This window comes from Sapajus apella, unplaced genomic scaffold, assembly GCF_009761245.1.
Source record: "Sapajus apella isolate SASKATOON/1434 unplaced genomic scaffold, GSC_monkey_1.0 scaffold4, whole genome shotgun sequence".
NCBI lineage: Eukaryota > Metazoa > Chordata > Mammalia > Primates > Cebidae > Sapajus > Sapajus apella.
The window spans coordinates 15,387,878-15,412,014 of NW_022436944.1; the positions used below are offsets into that span (position 1 = coordinate 15,387,878).

Sequence of the window (24,137 nt, forward strand, 5' to 3'; positions counted from 1 at the left end):
TCTGTGATATGGCTGGGAATTAAAAGTATAAAAGTTCTTAAGAGAATTCTACTATGTAGCCACAGTGGAATTAAGAAACACTGCTTTATAGCTTTCTTCCAGAATTCTGAAATTCCTAGTGAGAGTCTGGAGCTTGTGCCCTGAGTAGCATCTGAACGCTCTATTTACATGTTTATAAACAGTATGTGTGGTATGGTGTGAATTTGTCTTACCTTACTGGATCCAACAATTTTTCTCTTCCTTTAATATTATTATTTTAAAAAATCATGCCAAATCTGACTTTCGGTTCTTGAGGAAAAAGAAACCTGGTATCAGTTATTGTCAGGGGACTATTCTCACTCCTTAGAAGAAATCTGAGGAAGAACCCATAGACTTCAGTCCATCATATTTGCCTGTGAGATATTCAATATCCAGCCGAGCCTCATGTGCCATTCGAGGGTGAGTAGTACTACTCTGCTTACACTTGTATGACCGTCAAGGCCAGGACTTTGGATGCTTACTCTTCATGGCCTCACTGGGAACCCTAGTGTCTCTTGGTGTTGTCAGTAGTAATCCTCCGCTTCCCTCTTTGATTTGCAAACAGAACCCTGATGGTGATGCTTTTTTATTTGCCTACCGATATGGTTTGGATATTTGTCCCATACAAATCCTATGATGAAATGTAATTCCCCGTATTGAAGGTGGGCCTGATGAGAGGTGCTGGGTCATGATGGCAGATTCCTCATGGCTTGTTGCTATCTTTGTGATCATGAATTCTCATAAGATCTGGTTGTTTGAAAGTATTTGGCATTTCCTCCTTCCCTTGTTCCTGCTCCTGCCATGTAACATACCTGGTCCTGCTTCACTTTCTGCCATCAGTAAAAGCTCTCTGAAGTCTCCCCAGAAGCCAAGCAGATGCTGGTGCCATACTTCTACAGCCTGCAGAACTGCGAGCCAATTAAACCTCTTTTCTATACAAATCACCCAGAATCAGATATTTCTTTATAGCAATGGAAGAATGGCCTAACAGAAAATAAATGCTGGTGCCATGCTTGTACAGCCTGCGAAAACATGAGCCAATTAAACTTCTTTTCTTTATAAATTACTCAGTATCGAGTATTTCTTTATAGCAATGTAAGAATGGCTGAACACAGAAAATTGGTACCAGTAGTGGGGTATTGCTATAAACATACCTGAAAATGTAGAAACGATTTTGGAACTAGGTAATGGGCAGAGGTAATGGGCAGAGGTTAGAAGAGTTTGTAGGGCTCAGAAGAAGACAGAAAGATGAAGGAGAGTTTGGAACTTCTGAGAAACTGGTTAAATGGTTGTGACCAAAATGCTATTAGTGGTATGAACAGTGAAGTTGAGACTGACAAGGTCTCTAAAGCAAATAAGGAATTAATGGGAAACTGGAGCAAAGGTCACTGCTGTTATGCTTTAGCAAAGAGCTTGGCTGCATTCTGCTCATGACCTAGGGATCTGTGGAATTTTAAAGTTAAGATGTATAAAGCTGATAAGTCAAGCTCTTACGCTTGAAGGGCTTCCAAGGCAATGCCTAGAACCCAAAAGGTGGGTTTGGAACTCAAGGTGGGTTTGGAAGTCGTCCTTAAATGAATGTAATATTTTATGTTTTTATGTAAAAGTGATAGATACTGACTCCATCAGAATCTGATAACTTCTAAAAATTTACTTTAAAAATTATCAGCCTAAAGATACCCAAATATAATAAAATGATGATTTTTTTAATTAAAAGTTAAGAGTGATGACTTAGGGTATCTGGTGGAAGAAATTTCTAAGCAACAAAATGTTCCAGATATGACCTGGTTGCTTCTAACAGCCTACACTCAGATGTGAAAGTAAATGACTTAAAGTTGGAAGTTATATTTAAAGGGGGAGCAGAGAGTAAAAGTTCAGAAAAATTGCAGCCTAGCCATTTGGCAAAGAAAGGAAAAGCATTATTGAGATAAAAATTCAAGGGGGCTATGGAGCAACTACTTGGTAGAGCTATTAGCACTACTGAAAAGGAGCCAAGTGCTAATAGTCAAGACAATGGATGAAGGGCCTCCAAAGCATTTCATAGATCTCCAAGACAGCCCCTGTCATCACAGGTCCAGAGGCCTAGTGGGAAAGAATGGTTTAGTAGGTCAGGTCCAGGGCCCTACTCCCCTGTTCAATCTTTGGACTCTGTTCCCTGCATCTAGGCCACTCTAGCTCCAGTCTTGGCTCAGTGAGTCCCAGATACAGTTTAGGTCACTGCTTCAGACGGTGTAAGCTATAAGCCTTGGTGACTTCCATATAGTGTTAAGTAGTTGCACAGAGTGAAAAAGTGAAGGAGGCATGGCAACTTCTGCCTATATTTCACAGAATATATGAGAAGCCTGGGTGTTCAGGCAGAAGCCTGCTGCAGGGGCAGAGCCCTCACAGAGAACCTCTGCTAGGGCAGTACAGATACGAAATACAGAGTTGGAGGTGCCACATAGTCTTCACTGGGGCAATGCCTAGTGGAGCTGTGAGAAAGGGGCCACTGTCCTTTAGACCCCAGAATGGTAGATCCACTGGCAGCTTGCAGCCTATTCCTAGAAAAGCCACAGACACTCAACAACCTGTGAGAGCAGCTGTGGGGGCTGAAACCTGTAAAGCCACAGGGGTGAGGCTACACAAGGCTTTGGGAGATGACCCCTTGCACTAGTGAGCCCAGGATGTGGGACATGGAATCAAGGATTGTTTTGGAGCTTTAAGATTTAATGGCTGCCCTTCTGGGTTTTAGACCTGCAAGGAGCCTATAGCTCCCTTCATTTGGCCAATTTCTCCCTTCTTGAATAGGAATATACCTAATGCTTGTAATACCATTGTATCTTGGGAGTAAATAACTTGTTTTGATTTCATAGGGCCATGGGTAGAAGGAACTCATCTCCACATGAGACTTTGGACTTGGACTTGGGACTTGGGAATTTCAAGTTAGTACTAGAATGAATTAAGTCTTTGGATGACTATCAGAAAGAGATTCTTATATTTTGCAATGGAAGAAAAATATGAGATTTGGAGGCCCAGGAGTAGAATTATATGGTTTGGATATTTCTCTTCCCCAGATCTCATGTTGAAATGCAATCCCCAATGTTGGAGGTGGGGCCTGTTGAAAGGTGTTGTGGTCACAGGGGTGGATCCCTCATGGCTCAGTGCTATCTTTGTGATAATGAATTCTCATGAGATCTTGCTGTTGGAAAGTGTGTGGCACTTCCTCCCTCTCTTTTCTCTTGCTCCTGCTCTCACCATGTGCTGTACCTGCTCCTGCTTCACCTTCTGCCATGAGTAAAATCTCTCTGAGGCCTCCCTGGAAGCTGAGCAGATGGTAGTGCCATGCTTGTACAGCCTACAGAAACACAAGCCAATTAAACCTCTCTTCTTGATAAATTACTCAGTCTCGGGTATTTCTTTATAGAAATGAAATAACAATCTAACACATCTATAAATTTACAGTTTGGGGCCCTGGTACATAAAAGCTGGTTAAGGTAAATAGAACATACCAGTCTTACTTTGTTCTATACTTGAAGTAGGGAGGAAAAATTACTTTTCAATCTTTTAGGAATGAGAAACTAGACAGAAATTAATATTACAGTAAATTATCCTACCACATTTGTATTATACTATTTAATAATTTGGGGCTGGGCATGGTGGCTCATGCCTGTAATCCCAGCACTTTGGGAGGCCGAGGTAGGTGGATCACCTGAGGTCAGGAGTTCACAATCAGCCTAACCAACAATGTAAAACCCTGCCTCCACTAAAAATACAAAAATTAGCCAGGTGTGGTGGCAGGCGCCTATAGTCCCAGCTACTCAGGAGGCTGAGGCAGGAGAATTGCTTGAACTTGGAAGGCAGATGTTGGAGTGAGTCAAGATTGTACCACTGTACTCCAGCTTGGGCGACAGAGTGAGACTCTGTTTCAAAATAATAATAATAATACTAATAATTTGGTTAGTTTGTTTGTCTTCTTCCCCATGAGAATGTAGAACATGAAGGCAGGAAATCCATGTTGTTATACGGTATGCCCCTGCTATACCAACCCCAGTAAATGGCATGTAATAGGACTCAGTAAGTTGGTTACTGTCTTTTATTTTCCACTTATCATTTTCCTTGCAGTCAACTAACTTTTATTTCTTTATACTTCTAAATAAATTTTATTCTTAATCAGTTACCTTATAATATTTGCTATTCAAAAATAATTGCAAAAACTATAAATCCTATTACAAAATACTAAGTTGAATAGCTATGTAATAGTAATGCTTATGAAAAAGCTGGACAGCCAAGTGCTCATCAAATAACTGAGCCAGAAATCATTGACAAGCAAAGAAGATTGAAAATTACATACAACTCCTTCATTCTTTCCCTACCATGAGTATTTGGTTTATTAACAGTTTATTTTCCTAAGGAAAAGTCTGTACATTATTTTCTTCATAGTGTTTTCACTATTAAATAAAATTTGTATATATATTTTAAATTTTGCTTTTATATATATATGTCTTTCTTCATAAACCAGAATGAAAACTCTATGAATAAAATGACTTCATCTATTTTACTGCTATTTACTCAGCATCTCAGAAAGTGCATGGTAAACAATAGATGCTTAACATTTGTTGAAGAATCATTCTTTATGTAATAAGACATATTAATAACTAACATGGAATATATGGAAAGTAATCACTTCAATGAAAATTGGGATTCTAAATACTGACCTTTAAAAAAATTATTTATATATGATAAATAAATCAAATGACTTTCATTTTTAATTTTAGAAAAATTGTTAAAAATACTGATATGTGGTATTATGATTGCAGAATTTTGACAAGAAATTTAAAACTTTGAATTATTAGTATAGATGGAGCTTATTTAATCACATGCACAGAGGTACTCTAAATACATATACATGCAGGCTGTGTATGTAACCACGCTAAAATTGAGTATAACTAAAATACTAGCTTTACGTAAATCATCATTGACTGACTAAAATAACATCTTTAACAATAGGAATCTGAAGCTATAAGTTGAAGTTATGAGAGAACAGAAACAACTAATCTTTAATTCTGCGTCAGTGGTATGACAGTGGCACAGTTTGAATAATTAGTAAGACTATCTACTGATGAGTTAGTTTCTAGAGTTCTTTTCAGTGAGCTGAGAGTGCGCCACTGCACTCTGTCCTCAGCAACAGAGCAAGACTCTGTTCCCACCTCCAGCCCCCTCCCCGCCACACACACAGAAAGAGATTAAATCAGTAGTAAAAAGTCTCCCAAAGCCCAAGACCTGATATCTTCACTGTTAAATTCTACCAGACACTTAAATTCTACCAGACACTTGAAGAACTAATACCCATCCTTCTCAAACTCTTCCAAAAAGTTGAAGAAAAGGGGATACTTTCAAACTCATTTTACAAGGCCAGCAACCAAAGACAGACAAGGACACCACAAGAAAATGTCGGTGATGAGCATAGATGCAAAAATCCTCAACAGAATACTAGTGAATCAAATTCAACAGCACATTAAAAGGATCATTCACTATAAGCAAGTGGATTTACCCCAAGGATACTGCAATGGTTCAATATATGCAGATCTCTGAATGTGATGCACTACATTAACAGAATGAAGGACAAAAACCATATGATCATCTCAGGAAAGAAAATTAAATGTTAATTTAGTTGGGTCATTTGACATAACAGGTTAGCAACTGTTTAGTAAGTAGGTAAAATTGGTTGTTTGAATCTATCTGTTTTTAAACAACTGATTATCTTTCTGAATTAAGTTTTCAAAACAGTTTGGGCATTTTTATGGAAAGAATATCATGTACATGTAACTAAATGCTACTTATTCTATTTACCACACAAAGGAAAAGAACATTTATTTGATAAATGTGGCTCTTAGGAGTGTTTGAATTCTAGTCCTGGATAAGAAAGATCTTAGGTGGTAGACTTGGCTTTGGGCACTGGAATCCAAGGTGGTAAACAAGGTAGACCTCCCAACAGAATGTGGAACAATCTCCCACTGAAGCATAGGTTGCCAGGCCTAAAAGTGGAGAAGAAGAACCCAGGTACAAATGTATAGGAAGAGTGACCAGAACGAGAGGTCTCAAAGTGGATGAGAGGAGAGGTCCCTGGAGTGCACCTACAGGCTTTTCATAAACAGTTCCGGTCTTGACTGTCAAATGTGTTGCAAATTGGCAAAAGCTTTAATCTGGTTTATTTACTCCTGAGGAAGAAATCTACACAATTGAAAGAGTAGTGACAATGAAAAGCAGACTAAATAATACTTTCTGGAATGGAGCAACAGGACTGTCCATATCTCAAATAATTAATCAAACATTAGGAAAATTTTTGAAAAAACAAGAAGAAAGAGTCTTGAAAGTACCCAGTCAGAAAAAGCAAGTTACCTCTGAAAGAAAAGACACTAGCTTGGCCCCAGTCTTCTCTATTAAAAAATTAATGCCAGCAGGAAATGAAGTAACATCTACATCATCATGATGGATGGCGGTTGTCCCTAGCCAAGTTATTGTTTATTCAGGGTGCCCAAAGATATATTCAAATATGCAAAACTTCCAAAAACAATTCACTCATTTGCACTACTTAATAAAAAAAAAAAAGCAAAACTACTTGAAAATATGTGTAGCCAATTGAAAGATGACCAAAATTTGAGAATTTAAGAATGGGAAAGTTAGAGCATAAAAGATTGGTGGTAAGCAGTAATATCAGTTAAATATAGAAGTAGGTTAACACATGTAGTAGGCCATACAGAAAAAGATGATATATACAGGTTATATTCCATTTTTATAGTGTAACAAAACAAAATAATTAAACTTTGATAAAGAGATCCCCTGCAATGTTTCAAATGCCTTATAAGAATTTATGTGTTATCATCTAATAATACTTTTTCTAGGCTAACCCAAAAATAATCTGAGATATAGATAATATATACAAGGATGTTCTTTGCATCTCTATATATTATAGTGAAAATCTGAATCTAGATATCTAAGTTTTGTAAAATGAGTACGCAGTTGGCTTGGAGAATAGGAACCTTAGTAGGAGATGAGTGGGAGGAAGAAGATAGATGTAGTGTGTTTATTCCCCTGATTTCATTCTTGAGGGGTCTCCTTGGACCAACTACTCCATCTAGTAAGGCTCACAACTGTCAAAGTGGCTCTTTCTATAAGACTCTCCTGGTTTTCATTAATTGTTTTCTCTCATTACCCTTTTAAGCCTGTAGATGACAACATGTTATTAATTTTGGAATGTTGCACTATCCTTCATGGTTTTCCTGTACCCCATTCATACCTCTGTAGTAATCTTTTTTAAAAATTCTCCTCCAATTTACTCAATTTGGGTGTACCAATACCCTGGTGACTGATAAACGCTTCTGCTGCTTTGACTTTAGTTGCTAGAGGTGGCTCACTTATAGGTGACTTGTTCATGGAAACAAAGCCATTGATGAGATTTTAAAAAATACACTACTTTGATGGTTAGCTGACAAAGAGATTAACAAAACGCCTCAAAATTATACAACAAGATGGAAGTTTCAGAGATTACACTAAGATTTTTCAAACATGGATGACAGTTGGCAATATGTATTTAAACTGTATTCACACAGAATTAAGAAGTAATGATAAGCCCTGTAGTATTATGTGTATTTAGGGTTGGGTTGAAGAGAGTGGGAATTGGCTTCGTAGCTCAGTAGTGGGAGTGTGTGTGTGTTCCACAGTACATATATTTTAATACACAAAATGCATCTTGCAATGTTTTCAAGTCCTTGACCTTCCTTTTTAGCTGTCTTTAGCACTTTATCTCTTTTCCGAATGAATTCCTGGTTCTAGATCTGCCTGGGATTATTAATCAGGGGTTGTTTCCTGATTTCTTTCTTTCTTTCCTTTTTGTTTTTGGTTATTTGTTTATCTTTTTTGGATGGGAATGATCTACTCCAACTTTTCTCCCCACACAGTGCATTGGCCTCTCATTCATAAATGCCAACCTGGTATAAAATTAAACTCTCCCAATCACAGGTTCCAGAACTCAAAGTTAATCTAAATAAGTGAATCTATAGATGTTAAATAACCTAAATAAAAGTGTCTGATCTAAGTGTCAATAAAATGGCTGACTGAGGAACTTCTGGAACACCAAAGTTTTAATCTGAGATCTGGCTGTACCTTGTATAAAGTCTGCTACGCTGACACATTGAACTTTACCTCAAGACAATGATACTAATAATTCTAAAGGAAGGGTTGCCTCAGGGAATATAGCAGTTAATATATAGCATATAGAAAAGGGGGTAGAGGATGCAGAATTTTCTCCAGATTTAGATATAAATATGTAGTTATAGATAGATAAAAGATGGAAAGAAAGACAGATATTCATCTCTGTACCAAGCATGGATAGTTCTGGCTAATGATGTTTGAAGATAATGCTGTCTAGGCTCCACAAAACGACTCTTGTCAGCCAAAGCTCACAAGAAACAAATATGTACAACCTCAGCCTGGAAACATCAGGAAAAGCTTTCTGGAAGAGATGACACCAGAAGTGAGTGCTAAAGAATAGGAGTTAACTAATCAGAAGGAAAGGAAGGAGTAGAGGAGAAATTCATTCCTTCATCTGTTTAGTAAACAATATCCCATATGCCAGGCATACAGATAATAATCTTGGCATTATGGACAAATAAATAGATTACACTGTACATCAGATGACAGTAAATACTACCAAAAGAATGAAATAAGCAAGAAAGGGAGATATTAGAAATATAAATAGAAAATACTGGAGTAAAAGATGTTGGCTCATTGTCCATTGTTTATTACTGACTTTAAAATCTAGAGATGGTTATCCAGGAATCCAGGTATTTTTGTGTTTGAAGATATAAACAGAGACAAACTCATAATGAGATTAGTTTTACTAGAAGGGAAGAGAAGAGAGTGTGCCAAGTCCCGAGGCCTCCTTTTACTTCTTTTTACTTCTCCAAATGTGGAGGCCAAGGAAGGTGTGACCTACTTAGGACCATTCAGAGCTCCAGTGCTCCCTCTTAACCTTCTGCCATTAGAGATCCTGAGGCTAAAAACAATGTGAGCAAAGCACAGAGGTCTGAAACAGCAATTATGCTCTGAGAACCACATGCATTGAAAATACATGGAAAAAAAGTATAAGACAAGTCATGATGTTAGATATGCAGCCATTAAATCATGTAACTCACTGTAGCCTCCAACTTCTGGGCTCAAGTGATCTTCCCACCTCAGCCTCCCAAGTAGCTGGGACTACAGGAGCGACAGCACACACAACCACATCCGGCTAATTTTTCTTTTTTTTTATTTTTGGTAGAGAATGTTGCCAGGTGGGGGTTCTTGCTGTGTTGCCCAAGTTCGTCTGGAACTCCTGGCCTCAAGCAGTCTTTCAGTCTCAGCCTCCCAAAGCTCTAGGATTACAGGTAGGAATCGCTGCACCTGGTCTGATTCTTAATAATTATTAGCTTCCAATCAAGGTAAAGTCCTTCACAAATTGAGAATCTTCAAGGTTTAAACAACTTGTCCTACATCTTAGTCTAAAAATAGCAGTAGTAATAATAATACTTATAACAACCAAGCTAATATTTATTATAATTATCTGTAAAAGATTATGTTAAGAGATTTATATAAATTAATTAATTAATTTTCATTACAAAATTAAGGTAGGTACTATTATAACTACTATGTTTACAATGAGAAAACTGAGACACAGATTGGTTAAAGCTAGAGTAATTGGCACAGCCAGGACTGGAACCCAGGCAGCCTGGGCCCAGAATACATAGTTTGACCCTGTTTATAGCACCATTCTGAATCAAATTAGGATGACCATAAGGTCTTGATGTGCAATATTTCAGCAAAAGTTTAAAGTAAAGTGGTATAAGTGGGCCTTAGTATAAAGTATGTTTCAGCTGCATTTGGAGTCTTAAAGAAAAAATATATGGAAAAGACCTAACCAATTTTTGTACTTTTAGTAAGAACATAATGAACAGAGTAAAACTTAAGATAGAAGAATAAGAAAGGAAATTAAGTGAATATTTAAATCACAGGCAAGTTTGGTTCATGGACTTTGAAGGATTTTACTGCTATGCAAAGAAAAACAATTATAGACAATGAAAGGAAAAAGATTAGTTAAAAACTGACCCTCCCCCCAAAAAAAACAATTTAAATTTCAGAAGAGTGTTCTTAAAACAAGGGATTGAATAGTTTTGGCACACAGTTAATATTCAGCAAGTATTTATTGAAAATTATTTAAATACATCTGATGACGAGACTATTAGTATAGTTTGCAGTAGTTCTAAAACTTCTTTACAGATAAAATTATTGTTCAGCAAATGTTCACTCACTGCCCAATGGCCTCACCTCTTTGCAAGGAATATCTTCCCTGCCTTGTCGATGATAGGTTTGGGTATGTCACTTGTTTTGGCCAGTGAGATGTTGGTGACATGAAGCTAGCAGAAGCTTAAAATATGCTTGGGAAATAAGATGCAGCCTTTTGCCTTAGGCCATGAAAATAACATGCTCATGTAAGTAGCCCAAGAAGAAAGAGAGACCCATAGGATAGACCTTTAGTCCCAACCTACAGTGTGGCACCAACAGCAGGCAACCTAGATCAACCAAACCACCAAATTGCAAATGTGTGAACAAGAAATAAATGCCTTTTGCCATGAGCTTGGGGATGATTTGTTTAGCAGAATATAGTGGATTTTAAATCTAATAGATACAGGTTTGGTTGTAAACTTGGAGACAAAGCAGTTCATTCATAAAATATTAGTATTTTTGCCACCGTTGAATAGAAGAAATGGAAGAATCTAATGTTATTCAGAGGGAAAAAATTCAAGAGTAGATTGCCAAGTGTATTCAGATGATAGCTATGAGCTAAGGAAAATAGAGGTAGAAAGCAAAGAAATATTAAGATCTCTAGACCCATCAGCTGTTGAGGGGCTGAGAGCTTATAACAAAACCCTCCAGAAGCAGGAAAGGAGTAGAAAGTAACACATATAACATCTATATTTCCATCATGTTGCTCAATCTATATAGGTCTTCATTTCATTCTCTGTAAAAGGAAGGGCCAGGGCAGATAAACTCTTTTAAGTATTGAAGTTATTTAAGCCTTTTAGGTAATCTTAAATTTATTCAGAAAAATGAGTTTTAAAACGAATGCAGAAATAAATGGTGACCCCAAAAAGCAGCAAAGATTTCAAGGAAATCAAATTTCTACTGTCTTTGGTAACACTGACTTCTTATAGTCGTTCCATATTTAATATGAAAAAAGGGCACTAATATTCAAGAACAAATTGATTCAGTAAAGAGATGAGATTCTATCTAGCAATATGAAAACTGATTTGAACAGATTAATAGTTTTTTTAAAGTTAGGTATACTTTATGAAATTCTACCCATTTCCTTTTTAACTCACTTCCCTGCTGCCAATATTTTAAGATATCCTTTATATGTTTCTAATTTCTCATGTTAAAGAAGCAGTTTATCTTTCAGCATTTCCTAACTGAAAATGTGATCTTTAAAACATTTTTATTCCAAAAAGAAAGTGATAAAAGCAGTTTTTATACAAATAATCACTCAATGACAATTTTTTATTAATTTTGTGCTATTATACAACTGAGGGTTTAAGGGTTATAAAAAATTCTAATAGATTCTGGAAGGTCACCAATTTAATAATAAGGAAATCATCTACTCTGGTGAAGAATATTATAAATAATATAAGATTGAGAATCTATTAAAAAATCACATGCTTCCATGTGATTTTCCAGCAAATTCCAGCAAATACGACAAAAGTGCCTTGCCTCTTAATAATAGTTTGCTTTCAGAAATCCACCTGATTGATTGACAAGGTTTTCTCGGTGTGTAATTATCTTCTCTGAAGAGTGTGTATGAAAAGTGCAAAGCCTCAGTTCGACAGGATCATATAACAGTTGAATTTCACAAAAACACCAATGATTTAACCCAAAATTACTAAAATATACCCAGTGTAAAACTTATTTAGCAGTGGTAAATAATTTCAAGAGTGTAAATATTGCTAAATATTGTAATATAGCTAAATATTGCTAAATATTGCTAAATATTCAAGCTAAAATTTTTATTTGATGTTTAGATGTATTTTTCATATGCTTCTAATTAGTAGGAAATATTAGAAAAGAAAGTGAACTCATGCAGTTACACTTTATCTTAACTTCAGTCGAATTCATAGTCTTTCTTTTTTTAATTTTATTTTTTAAACTGTAAATTATTTTTAGTAGTTATATTTTGCTGGCTTTAGGCTAAAAATGACTTGATTTTTATATGCATAATTTTCACTTTAAAAACTTTTAATTAATGCCATTTTCCTTTATATTTAAAGAGATTTTTATTACTTGCAAACTATTTGGTGGTGGTTGTATTTTACAACTTATAGTTTTGAGATGAAAAATCAAGGATAACTTTTAATCATAAATTTTAAAAAATCTTTGTTTTAACAGAGTTTCATGATTCAGAAGCAATTGGTATTTTAGAGTAATACAGATGACTTTACTGTGGCTAGTAGAGATGAGACCTATACATTCAAATAATAGAAATTATAATTGTAAAATAAGATTTAGAAAGTAAAAATGAAACAATATTAGGCAAATCACTCCATATCACCAAAAATCTTTCCACGAGTAAGTTTTATAATCGGTGTACACTAGACAGGTATTAGTTGTTGTATAGAAAATTACATAAAGATCACATAAAATATATTCTCAATTCTTAGGTACACAAAGTTGTAGCTATAATGTGGGAGCACTTCTATCCATAGAAATCTAAAATAATGAGCCATGTGTTAACAATGTTCAGAACATTATTTAAAAAAAGAAAAAAAACCCTAAAAAACATTTGTCTTATACTGCACAATCCAGGGGATAGTCTACTTCATAGAGAAATATCTGAAAGAAAGCGTGGGAAAAGAAGTAAAGTCAATGTCCTGTTTAACCTCCCCACAGGATACATGTGCAGAGAACAATAGAAATTCCTGTTTTTATTTCTTGATACCTCAGTTTAGCTTTAAATTTCACTTATTTACTAGAAAAGGAAAAGGGAGGAAAGCAATTACTGAATTCCTGAGGAATACAGTGACTATATAATATGAACATAAAAAGCAATGAGGTAGACACTGTCCTCAAATATATATTGATTAGTCTTTGAGAGGTAAGGAAAGGATAGATTAAATGTGCAAACAAGCAACTGTAATACAAGATAGAATAAAATTGATGTCATTGGAGAAGTACAAACAAAGCCTATGTTTTAAAAAGGGTGGGGAGGAGATTAACACTCCTTTAACAAATATTTGTTGATAGTGTCTTATGTACCTAATATTATTCAAGGCTCTTAGCAGGCCCTAAAGATAAAGAAAGCACAATTTCTGCTCTTCAGGACTGAAAATGCAGAAGGACATATAAGATAAGAATCATTGCCACATCAGTCTATGAGTTCAAGGATGGCAGGGACAGTATTTTACTTACTTTGGCATCCAAAGTGATGAGTGAGTGCTCAATAGATACTGAATTCATAATCATAAAGAATTTACCAATGATTTGCATACAAATACTTATCACAAAATCAAAGTAAGTATTTGTTTTTTTTTTTTTGCTTATTTAATCCTCACAATTTTTTAAGATATGATGAAATGATCAATGATGAACTGAAGCTTGGAGAAATGAGAAAAATTGCCCAGAATTACACAAATAGCTTATAGCAATGTGCATCCAGAATCTAGGCCTGTCATCACTACTTTTTTTTTTTTTTTTTCATATTATCTTACTCAGTAATACAAGCTGGGAAAAAGACAGAGTTACATTATTGTAAGAGTCAAAAATGAATTATCCCAACCAGGGAAATCAGTGAAGACATCAGAGTAGATGATTGACCTGGACACTAGAGGATAGAGAAAATTCTGTAAAATGAAAACAGCATCTAGACTTGCACTGTCCAGTAGCCACCAGCCACATGTGAAAGTTTAAATTAATTAGAATAAAATAAAATTAAGAAGTTAATTCTTCAATTGTACTAGCCACATGTCCAAGAGTTAATGATCACATGTTGCTTCTGGCTACTGTATTCATCAGCACAAAATCTTAGAACAGTTCCATTCTCACAGAAAGTTCTATTGGAAAGTGTTGTTCGGGATAGAAGGGACTACGGTCATTCTTAGCAGAGGGGGGGAAAAAAAAAAACAAAGACAGCAAGGGAACCAAGTTCAGGTCTGTTCAGAGAATACTGGGCCATTGAGCATGGTGAGAGTTTAACGTTCAAATCAGGATGTAGGCTGTAGAACAAGATAAGTGCCAGATATATTTTGGATAATCTTGAATCCCAGAGAGAGAATTTATGTTAAGTTGGTAGGCAGTGAGAAACATTGAGGACTTCTTGTCAAAGAAGTAATATTATTGGATCTGTTATTTAAAATAATTATTTGAAAAGTGGTTCACAGGCCTGACCGAAATAGTAAGAGTTGGTGGCTGGGAAACCAGTTGTGAGGTTATTAGGCTTGGAATAGAAAAGCTAAAAAGGATGTGAGAATTTTGAGGTGGAACCTATATGGCTTGACGTTATGAGGAGAAAGGAGAGAAGAAGTTTGGGTAACTGGAAGAATGCTGGTGGTGTGGTCAGAAATACAGAAGTCTAAAGAAAGATGTGGCTTGTCTGGATGACTAAATTCAGTTTTGAACATGTCAAATTCAAGCTTCTTTCTGAAGATGTCTGTGAAGCAAAAAGGAAACTGCAAATCTTCCGTTTTTAAAGAAAAGCCAATTACGGGCCTCTGAGGATAGGAGAGACAGTGAGATTAAGGGAGTTAATACTTAACCTCATCACTGGCAAGGGTCATCACTGGCAGGGGAACTGTATTAGTTTGTTCTCACACTGCTATAAAAAAACTACGTGAGACTGAGTAATTTATGAAGAAAAGAGGTTTCATTGACTCACGGTTCCACAGGCTGTACAGGAAGTATTGTGGGGAGGCGTCAGGAAACGTACAATCATGGTGAAAAGTGGAGGGCAAGCAAGCACCTTCTTCATATGGCAGAAAAGGACGAGTGAAGGGGGAGGTTCTACCCACTTTTTTTCACTTTTTTCTTTTTTTTTCTTTTTTTTTTTTGAGACGGAATCTCACTCTCTCACTAGGCTGGAGTGCAGTGGCGTGTTCTCGGCTCACTAAAACCTCTGCCTCCTGGGTTCAAGCGATTCTCCTGCCTCAGCCTCCTGAGTAGCTGGGACTACAAGTACGCACCACCACACTTACTAATTTTTGTATTCTTAGTAGAGACGGGGTTTCACCATGTTGACCAGGATGGTCTCAATCTCTTGACCTCGTGATCTGCTCACCTCGGCCTCCCAAAGTGCTGGGATTACAGGCATGAGCCACTACACCTAGCCAGTTCTACCCACTTTGAAACAACCAGATCTCATGAGAACTCACTCACTATCAGGAGAACAGCAAGAAGGACATCCACTCCTGTGATTCAGTCACCTCCCACCAGGCCCCTCCTTCAACACATGAGATTACAATTCTACATGAGATTTGGAAGGGGACACAGAGCCAAACCATATCAGGAACCAATATACAAAATGGCAGGAGAAGAGTCTAAAAATGTGCCAAATTCAGGAGTTACAGAGGCATGTATAATAGTGGAAGTAAAAAGCCAAGAGTTTGGAGCCAGGAATGAAACAATCTTATTTATCTCTTATAGCTTTGGGATACTGCATGTTTTTTAAAGTAGTCTTGTTGGTTTAATATTATTTCTCAAGTAGGCTACTACTAAAAATAAATCTAATCATATTCTTATCAGATTATTTCATGTTTTCAATTTTTGTGATAGTATGTATGAAGAGTTAGAAATTCATATAGGATTCTCTCAAGTTCCGCTATGGACTTTTATATGTGATACAAACTATTGGTATAAGGGCTTTAAATTATCAGTCCTGTTGTTTCAAATATACAGAGAATGAGTTTCCTTTCACTTTGACATACAAGAAAATTCCGAGATCCCTGGAGTGATTCTTTCACAGGAGTTTTACTGTTCACTTTTTTGATTTCTTCAGTGTAATTGGCAGAGGAGGAAAGAATCAGAATATAAAGTAAAAGTTAAAATGAAACCCAGATGGTCAGATACAGTTCTATGTATTTGTCCAACTTTTTGAGTGGAGATAGGAAAAGGCAAATGTCTCCATCTTTGTTACAAACTAAGACAGAGTACTTTTGACAACCAGGCTTCCAGAGATCAGAAATGTAAGATAAAAAGATTGATGCTATCTCAGAAGTCTAAGGTTTTACACAGTGGTTTCCTAAATGTAAGAAAAATTTTCTGGCAGACTGCATCCTGTATTGCTGAACTTATAAATGCCGTGTTTTGTTTAGTGATTTAGTTATTTTAAAGGTTAAATGCTTGTAATTTATACACTTACCAAGTCCATAATTACTAAAAAGAAAGAAAAGAAAGAAACCTCTTGAAACTCAGTTAAATAATTCCTAATAAATTGGTTCATCATCCTCCTGTGAGAGATCTTGAATGCAAAGGAAAGCGAGCAGGTGCTAAAAACACAAGACAGCCCAGCTGAACAACCTATAATAGAATCAAGATTGAAATTCATACCTGCCTAATTTCAGCAGCAGTTTACATTACCCAGAAAAGTTAAGGTTGACTTGACATCAAATTGAAGGGAATTATTTTAAAAAAAGAATTGATGCGGCTCGGCAGGGTGGCTCACACCTGTAATCACAGCACTTTGGGAGGCTGAGGCAGGCATATCATTTGAGGTCAGGAGATCAAAACCATCCTGGCTAACACAGTGAAACCCCATCCCTACTTAATATACAAAAAACTAGCCAGGCATGGTGGCACACACCTGTAATCTCAGATACTCGGGAGGCTGAGGCAGGAGAATCACTTGAACCCAAGAGGCAGAGGTTGCAGTGAGCCAAGATTGCACCACTGTACTCCAGCCTGGGTGACAGTGAGACTCTGTCAAAAAAAAAAAAAAAAAAAAAAAAAAAAAAAGAATTATTGCATTTGTTGACTTCTCACTGTGAAAGATGAGAAACTGAATACATTTGTACTTCAAAAAATATATATTAATAAGATATTTTGATGTATTGAGAAAGTAGCATTAGCTTTAGCAATTAGCTACAATTGCCAATACTTCTAAAAGGTAAGATATTTTTCACAAGCAACTATTACTCAATAAAAGGTGACTTTCTGTAGTGATTATGGTTGTGTGACAGGCAAAGCCACAGATTAGGTTAAAGTGAAAGTGAGTAATTGTCTTGGCAGCTGTGTTTCAAAATACACACCTTCTACCACAGTCTTTAGCTAATGTTAACAGCATCTATCCAATCCCTAACATCCAAAGGAAAAGGGAACATGTTATGCTTTTATCCCAATATGTTGTCAACACAATGTCAAATATAGAGGTGCATGAAATGATTGTTAACTTTCCATTTAGATGATGGAAAAACTAGAATTTCTTCTCTTTTAAAATCTTGGTCTGAGGATTGATTTTGCAGTTCTTTTAATTCTGGCAACACACTTCAATGAAGACTAGAAACTAGAATTTATAGAATTACTGCAGCATGAATTGTATTTTGCCACTGGCATAATGCTGTAATTGAAGATGTGTGTTCTTGACTATAAATTCAGCATTATATCAGTCATAAATAACTGAATATTCCATAAAAGTAAAGAAAAACAATTATAACAAGGTGAATTAGATCTGGTTTGAGATTTCATTTATAGTATAATAATAGTTATATTACACATTATAGCCAATATAGTCTAAGACTTTTCTTTAAAAATTAGAAATAATTTAAAATTTTTATACACTATTTTACTAACTTTATTTATTTACTTAGCTTTTGAGATGGAGTCTTGCTCTGTCGCTGAGGCTGGAGTGCAGTGGTGCCATCTTGGCTCACTGCAATCTCTGCCTCCTGAGTTCAAGTGATTCTCCTGCCTCAGCCTCCTGAGTGGCTGAGATTACAAGTGTGCAACACCATGCCAAGCAAATTTTTTTGTATTTTTAGTAGAGACAGGGTTTCACCATGTTGGTCAGGCTAGACTTGAACACCTGAACTCAAATGATATTCCCACCTCAGTCTCCCAAACTGCTGGGATTACAGGCATGTGCCACCGTGCTTGGCCCTATTTTACTAACTTTAAGTAAGTAAATGAATTATGCATTAATTGACACACCTCGAAATGTTGGGAGTATTTTTCTAGTCCTTTTAAAGGTAATCAGATAAATCACTTCGAGTTTTTCCAATTTATAACTTTAGCTATGTTTACAAATTAAAATTCATTAGAAATGTGGATCACTTGAACATTGTAAAATCAGATTTAACCATCTATATAGAAGCTATTATATTAATAACCTTCATCTTATAAACGTGTTTTTGTATATAGTGGTTGAGAGAGCATTATTCAGAAGACTGCCTGGGTTTGAATCCCTTCTGAAATCCTGGTATAATTACTTAATTATGCCTCTTTTCTTTTCCACCTGTAAATTGAGGATGATAAAAGTACCTTCCTTATGAGGGATGTTGCAGTAAAGTATTTAATATATGTAAAGTCCTTAGAACAATGCCTATCACATGGTAAGAACTATAAAATTCTTCTTTTGTAAAGTGGAGAGGAAGGCAGCACATCACACTACCAAGTGTGTACCTATGCAATAATCTTGCATGTTCTTCACATGTACCCCAAAACCTAAAATACAATTTAAAAAAAAAGGAAAAAAAAAGAACTATAAAAGTCTTATTTTTTTTATAAGTTTGTCTTATGTCACATGCAACTACAAGTCAACATGTGGGCAACAATTGCAGGAGAAAACGTTGTAATAGGTTGAAGTTTTATAGTAATATCATAAAAATATTATATGGTATAAATTTTAAAATATTCATATTTCAAGAAAACTCTCCTTTCTCAAAAGGAGCACTGCAGCTAATCTAATTCAAATAACTTAAGATATCAACTTTTTTCTAAAACTTCTTATTCATTAAAAAGTTTTTCTTTATGTTTTTAACATTTTCACTCTTAAAAGTGGTGATGACTAAGTTAAACTAACTTACTTGGGAGTTTCTATGACACTATAAAGCCAGTCAGATGAAGAATGTAAAAGACTGCTGTAACTAAAGTGTTGGATAATATCCAAACTTTTAATTAGCTTTGACAACTGGGAAACTGTATGTTGGACAATTAATGTTTATAGAAAACTTTAACAGCTTGTTTTATATAAGCCATCTCTGTTTCCAAGTTCTTAGTTTATTTTTGGTTAGAACTGCAAACTAAAAACAAAGACACAGCTACTTTTCTGTTTTGTGCTTTTCTACCATATTCTCTATTAGTGATCATAGAAATGGCCAAAATCAGGAAGTAAATGATACGGTTTGGCTCTGGGTCCCCACCCAAATCTCACCTTGTATTGTAATAATCCCCACACGTCATGGGGAAGGACCTGGTGGGAGGTAACTGAACCATGGGGGCAGGTTTTTCCTGTGCTGTTCTCGTGATAGTGAGCAAGTCTCAAAAGATCTGATGGTTTTATAAGACGGCAGTTCCACTGCACAGGCCCTCTTGCCTGTTGACATATGAGACGTGCCCTTGCTCTTTCTTTGCCTTACACTATGATTATGAGGCCTTCCCAGCCACGTGAGGCAATTAGGAGGTGCACTAACCCTCTTTCCTTTATAAATTACCCAGTCTTGGGTATGTCCTTATTAGCAGCATGAGAATTGGCTAACACAGTAAATTTGTACTGGAAGAGTGGGGCACTGCTCTAAAGATACCAGAAAATGTGGAAACGACTTGGGAACTGGGTAACAGGCAGAGATTGGAACAGTTTAGAGGGCTCAGAAGAGGACAGGAAGATATAGGAAAGTTTGGAACTTCCTAGAGACTTGTTAAATGGTTTTGACCAAAATAATGATAGTGATATGGACAATGAAGTCCAGGCTGAGATGGTCTCAGATGGAGATGAGGAACTTGTTAGAAACTGGAGAAAGGCCACTCTTTATATACAAAGACACCGACAGCATTTTGCTCCTGCCCTACAGATCTGTGGAACTTTGAACTTGAGGGAGATTATTTGGGGTATCTCGTAGAAGAAATTTCTTAGTGGCATAGCATTCAAGAGGTGGCAGAGCACAAAAATTTGAAAAATGTGCAGCCTGACAATGCAGTAGAAAAGAAAAACTCCCATTTGCTGGGGAGACATTCAAGCTGGCTGCAGAAATTAGCAGTAAGCAACAAAAAGCCAAATACTAATCACCAAGACAATGGGAGAATGTCTCTAGGGCATGTTAGAGACCTTCATGGCAGCCCCTCCCATCACAAGCCTGGAGGTTTAGGAGGGAAAAAATGGTTTCATAGGTTGGGCCTAGGACTCCCCCTGCTCTGTGTAGTCTCTGAACATGATACCCTGCATCCCAGCTGTTTCAGCTCCAGCCATGACTGAAAGGGTCCAACATACAGCCCAGACCATTGTTTCAGAGGGTGCAAGCCCCAAGCCTTGGTGACTTACACATGGTGTTTGGCCTGTGGAGGCACAGAAGTCAAGAACTGAGGTTTGGAAACCTCCACACAGATTTCAGAGGATATATGGGAATGCCTGGATGCCCAGACAGAAGACTGCTCTGGGGACAGTGCCCTCATGGAAAACCTCTGCAAGGGCAGTGTGGAAGGGAAATGTACTGCTATCATGTAAGACACACCTTTGTTCTTCTTTTGCCTTCCACCATGATTGCGAGGCTTCCCCAGCTGTGTGGAACTGTGAGTTTATCAAACCTTTTTCCTTTAAAATTATGCAGTCTTGGGTATGTTTTTATCAGCAGCATGAGAATGGAGTAGTACAATAAAACTATGTGAGGTTTCAGTGGTCTGTTCTAATTAAATGATCTCTGAAATAACTTTGAGTTGGTTTCTAAGATTATAAAGTTTGGACTGATACAAAGCTTAGTCTGCATCTCAGCTATGCCAGTTATCAGCTATTTCTTTTTGCACAGGCTACTTAAACAATTTAAGCTTTAGTTTTCTTCTATGTCAAATAAGCATAATAGTATTTGCTTCTTTTGATACTTGAAATTTAAATTAGATAATTTATAAAACATATGGTATATTCCTTGGCATGTAATAATTGTTAAGTAAATGTGGACTGTGATGATGATGATGATGGCTATTAGTTCTGCACCACTAACACTTTTGTCTTTTATCCTTGATAAGTTAACCTATGCCAGTGTGTCTCCTACTTCCATAATTCTTGTCTCCTTTATAGAATCCTTCTTTATTGACCCTTTTAAAGTAAATATCTCTCAAGAATCTCTCTGGTTTCTATCCCATTTCTCATAATGCAATCTCTCCCAATCTCAAATTCAGTCTTTCTCAATCTAAAATTCTTTACATCTTTAATCATTTCTTTAGAGATGAATACAAGGTCCTGTCTTGTCTTTGGCCCTGACTTGTTTCCTAAGTCACTGATCCAATTGACAAACATCATAGAGATGTTTCACCATCACTCCTACCAGTGATATTCTGTAGCATTTGCCAGTTTCAACAGTGTAAATGCTCTCATTATAGCCTGTTTCAAGATGTCAACTTAACATCACTGAATGCAAAGTTGGGAGGAGATATTTATGCTGACTCCAATATACTACTAAAATTTCCCTAACTCATAATTCCTCAAACAAAACTTTATTGTATATCCCAGTCCTAGTTAATAGCACATTATTCTCGCAAATATCCAGATTAGAAACATCAGAAGCAGGCCTAATGGCATTTGAGGTATTCCTCAATTGGTCCTTCTCATATCCTTGGGCCTTAGCTGGTGCTGCCACCTCAGCCTGGGCTGTCCTTCCCACATCCTCACTGTGGAAATTGTTCTTCAAGCCTGAGCTTAAACTTTGAATCCCTTAAAAAGCCTTCCATGGGAATACACATGCCAAGGGTAAACTTCAGAAATACTAATCTTTAACTGTGATTTTGTTTTCACATCCTAAATTTTCACATCCAGCCTTGGAATGATATTAGAATTCTGGATCTTTTTTCAAGGCATCTAAAAGTTTCATTGGTGTATTTTTCTTTTTAACTGTAGAGCTTTGACCTTCTAGGACAAAAGAGGAATAGGAGTTGTGGCAAAGACTGCAACTAACCCTTAACTTAGAAGAGAAACTGGTCAGACATGGATGGATGGATTTGGTTCAGTCCTGTTCAGACTTGCTACTCATTGCATCAATGTTCCCGTTCAATCCCTCAGACGCACCCATATCCCTTCTGCAGAAATCAGTGAATCATATTGAATCCTGAGTAAGCCATCGTGAGCTTTACCATGTTAAGCTCTATCTATTGCTTCTGTCTCTTACTGCCCTGCCTGTTTTTCTGTCACCCTCATATCAATGTCTACCAAGCATTTGGATAAGGAAGTAGGCTTAAAAGGGTATTTGGAATGAAGAGTTACTTTGAAAATAATTGGGCTAAAGTTGGGGAGACCCGATTTGGTTCAGGTCCTTGTTGCTTTTATTAATCTAAATAATAAGCACTCTAACAGAAAATGATATTTATTCAGCAATGGGTATTGCAATGGGAATACACATGCCATAGTAAACTATGTAATTATTCAGGTGGGTAAAGAAAGACAAAGAGTTTTAAGGAAAAATAAAGAGGAGTACACAATTATTTTGAGATAATTATTATTAGTTACAAGGGTCAATAATAAGGATGACACCAGTTTGAGGTTAGATAGGCAGTTACTGGGAAGATATCCTTGCAGAAGTATTTTTGTGTGTGTGTAAGGTTGCAATCGCCTTTATGCAAGGTTGTGGTTTTGCAGTCTTTTCTGACAATTCCTGTTGTCAGGCATTTGTTCATGAGAACCCTTTCTTCATTGCCTTCCCTAGATCCATCTGTCAGGGTTTTTAACACAATTGACTCCATTTTAATTCTGACAATTTCCACATTTTTAACTAGCTCTTTGATCTTGAATGAATTCCATTATGTTTCTGAATATAATTTATAAAATTATTACATTGCAATAAATAGTGTTTTTATTAGTCTCATACTTTATTATTTTTACATAAATTGGTTATTCTTTTGAAAAACAGACTTTTCTGATATACACAATGTACTATCTAGGCACAAAATTAGATGGGGCAGTACAATATTGTGACAGTATAATTCCAAAAGATTAACAGGATCAAAACAATTAATAGGGAAAGAGATGGAACTAGGAAAGAAGATACAGACCTGAGGACAATAGTGAATGGTATGGACCTCCAGACTCATCATGTAAAATTGACATTGGCAATGGAAATGGCTTGCAACTTAGTGCTGCTTAGGTATAGAAATTGGTTATTATTTTACACTGAGAATGTTTGTTTCAATGTTTTAGTTTAGTTTATATCTTTTGCTTCTTCTTTTATTTATAAATTTTTTCTTTATAATTAAAAAATTTAAAACCATAAAGTGAACAAAAGTTATAAAATAATCATATAATTGCCCAAAATTGTTTTGACAAACTTTCAAAATTTTAGCGTTTATTATTTTCATTACTATATTTGTATTATTTTTGTATGATGTATATATTAGATTTTCCAAAAGCATATTCTAAGACAAGGACTTGAACGCAAATAATTTAAGATGAGCAGGGGACACAAGCAAGGGGGTGGGCCCATGAAACTGTGAGTGGGTAATTAGAATTAATCTCATGGAGATACTTCCTACCTGAAGTTCAAGGTAGGTGAATTTAAGGCTGCCGGGGTGGTATGTTAACCTTCTGCCATTTCTGGACTATTGTCCATGTGTTGTGGGGAAAGCAGTTTTCCAAGAGTAGGGCAGGGTGCAGGGGTGGTAGGGTGGCGGGATGGCTGGGAGCCTGGTCAAAGAAAGGAGAACCTTGGGGTTGGTCGAGCATCAGCTGGAGCCCACAGAAAGGCTGGAGGGATGTGGGGGGGGGCACTAACAATGTCTGCTATAATATACCACCTAGTTTTTTAGGTCAATCAGTCTTTTACTTATAAAAGTTAAATATGTTTACCACAAAACATTTAAATGTTAGAAAAGTGAAAATGACATAAATATTTAAAACTTATCTCAAATTTTACCATTAGGTAGCCAGTCACCATTTT

The 24,137-nt window shown here is 36.3% G+C and overlaps 2 long non-coding RNA genes across 2 annotated transcripts; both read left to right on the forward strand.

The window, feature by feature from the left end:
• Positions 1-1,134: 1,134 nt before the first annotated feature.
• LOC116539797 lies at positions 1,135-19,885 on the forward strand. The gene is made up of 3 exons (XR_004264194.1): positions 1,135-1,146; positions 2,421-2,424; positions 19,787-19,885. It is a non-coding gene; the product is annotated as an uncharacterized LOC116539797 (long non-coding RNA).
• On the forward strand, positions 1,222-1,839 carry LOC116539800. Its single transcript, XR_004264199.1, has 2 exons — positions 1,222-1,484; positions 1,743-1,839. It is a non-coding gene; the product is annotated as an uncharacterized LOC116539800 (long non-coding RNA).
• Positions 19,886-24,137: the final 4,252 nt, after the last annotated feature.